Source organism: Alligator sinensis, unplaced genomic scaffold (genome assembly GCF_000455745.1).
Source record: "Alligator sinensis unplaced genomic scaffold, ASM45574v1 scaffold205_1, whole genome shotgun sequence".
NCBI classification, from domain to species: domain Eukaryota; kingdom Metazoa; phylum Chordata; order Crocodylia; family Alligatoridae; genus Alligator; species Alligator sinensis.
The window spans coordinates 276,346-278,765 of record NW_005843046.1 but is presented as its reverse complement, the minus strand read 5'-3'; the positions used below and the strand labels follow the sequence as shown (position 1 = coordinate 278,765).

At 46.6% G+C, this 2,420-nt stretch overlaps 1 protein-coding gene and 1 long non-coding RNA gene across 2 annotated transcripts in view; one reads left to right on the top strand and one right to left on the bottom strand.

The window, feature by feature from the left end:
- Positions 1–2,420, bottom strand: part of LOC102376991 (arf-GAP with GTPase, ANK repeat and PH domain-containing protein 1-like) — a 224,827-nt gene that overhangs the window by 108,977 nt on the left and 113,430 nt on the right. The gene's annotated exons all lie outside the window — the stretch shown is intronic.
- Positions 21–2,420, top strand: part of LOC112548248 — an 18,371-nt gene continuing 15,971 nt past the window's right edge. The window contains exons 1-2 of the long non-coding RNA XR_003092072.1: positions 21–213; positions 883–1,086. This is a non-coding gene — a long non-coding RNA (uncharacterized LOC112548248). The remainder of the gene's footprint in view (positions 214–882; positions 1,087–2,420) is intronic.

Below are 2,420 nucleotides of genomic sequence, written 5' to 3'. Positions count from 1 at the left end.
CGCCCAAGAGCCGGGCTGGAGCCGCCGCCGCCTGCGGAGCGGAGCAGGACCCGGGCCCCGTCGCGTCTGGCAGCCACCTGCCAGCACACAGACGGCTCAGGCCCCACCTTTTTTATTTTTCATCTTCGGCAACGCCAAGCCCTTTCCAGATTCATGCAGGCAAAACCCAATCGTCCGGCTCCAAATTGAGACCGAGCAGAGCTCTAGCACTGGGTAAGTCTCCTTCCGCCCCAGCCCATCCCGCACTTACACCCCAGGTGACCTACATGCAAGGCCTTGGACTTTCAGCTTGGATGGAACAAGAGTAGGGCTGTGTAAAGGCAGGCTACAGCAGTGGCGCTCAACCTTTTTTCTTCGAGCACCCATTTGTAAGCATCACTGGCCCGTCTCAACCCAGTGTCCCTCCCTCCCACCTGCTGCCCCAGCTCCGCCCAGGGCAACTGGAAAGGGGGTGCATAACCCCACCCCCAACACGGCCAGCAGCTTGTGCACATGCTCAGCAGCCCCATCCCCGCCACTAATGCCCATGCTGGCTTCTGCTGGTGCTCACCAGCCCTGCTACTGACACTAGCTTCTGTTGATGCCCGCACCAGCTAGAACTCTGCCAGCCTGCAAGGGAAAAGCTCTGATTTCCCACTTCTTTCTCCTTGAAGAGAGAATCTAGTTTTAGAGTTTGTCCATCCATTTTTAAAGTTTGTGCACCACCCTTTCGTATGTTCTTGCCACCCACTTTTGGGTCGCAACCCATGGGTTAAGAAACGGTGATCTACAACAGTCAGCTGAATGGTTCTTCCAAGGTTAAGGTGCGGTCTCTAAGACATGATCTGCCTCCCAAAAAATGCAAAGGATGGAACTTAACTAGGAGCCACTCTTCTCATCTAGATCACTCGCCGATTCAAGGGCTGCCGCAGGCCCTTGCGGGGCTTCGAGAGAGGATGAGAGAAGAATGTGCAATATGATGCTATTCTTAGCCAAAGTCTAGAATGTCTAATCCAACCTCCGAGTTAACTCAGTATAAACGGCTGCTTAAGGTGCAGGAAGAACTGCAAGAGGAAGGTTATTTTCTACATAACCTAAATACTCCAGGTTTGTCATTTTAGCCTGACTGTCATTTTTAAGGTGGTATTTCCTCATGGTGCAACCATTTGGTCACAGCAGTACAGCCACCTAAAGCCAAACTTTCCAGTTTTAGAGATCCCAAGTTTCACTGGTCCAGCAGGGACCCTGACCAGAGTAGAAAGAAAAGCATTGCAAAAAGAAAGGCACCATTGCTCTTCAGGCTCAGCTCCATACTGGTCTCTCCACCAAAAGAGTAGGTCTAGCTGATTTTGTAGCAACCTTATTAATTAATGAGGAAAAAGAGGAGCAGGTGCTTTTGGACTCTGCCTCACCAGACCTTTGTCTCAGCAGCAAACACACACATCCAACAAAATCTCTCACTTCGGTAAGGAGAATCCCTTCCCCAGGAGCTGATATGAATAGCATCTGGCATGAACATAAAACACAACACCAAATCTACACCAGTTCAGGTCAGGTATGTCAATCATCAGCTGACTGGTTAAGTAGAATTGATTTTCAGGTGCTCACAGTGAAAGCTACAAATAATGGGGCTTGGTAACAACTTCAGAGAAGCCAAAAACACTATCTATACAAGGTATCTTCACATCTCTTCAGATGTTGCCTCAAGGTCAGAGTTGAAACTCATTGGCAATTTAACAACAAGGTGAGAGAGCCTCAACTGCCCCTCTTCATGGGTCTGCAGGGTCTAAGGAGTCAGTTATTGCCAAAACTGTTAAGCAGAAGGCAAAGTAAATTGTTACTTAGGGACAGCTTATTTAGGATCCCGATGGAGGAAGCTGCTGCTCAGAAAAGCTTATGAATCTCTGATTTAGCCCATAAGGTGCAACTCTACATTCTGCCTTCTGCCAAACATGGCTAACTATCTCTCTCTGCTCAAGGTTGTTAAATGTAGCACCCTTCACAATCAATACATTTAGAATAAGGACAAAGTCAGCAATGCATCTTTTACTATGCATGAAACACCATCATCAAAATTTCACCTTAAAGCATCGAGTGGGTCTGAGGTGAAACTTCTAAAAGGTGACACTGGTTTTGAGTTTTAATACCAGATTACCCCTGTCTGCTCAACCCCCAATAAAAAAAAATAGGTTCTGGATAATAGCAGCCTAATTATTGTACCAGCGTGTTAACATGCACAGCATACTATTTACTGGTTGCATTGCACTTGACACAGCTGCCAGATGCATATTCATTCAGAAGACGTGGGGAACAATGTTATAAAAATAAGGTTATTTATTAACTTGCTACCATCAAACTCACTTTGCTGCCAGGACATAAGTTATTTAAATACATATAATGCAAATAACACTTTTTAAAATGAATGAATGAAGTTAGCAGGA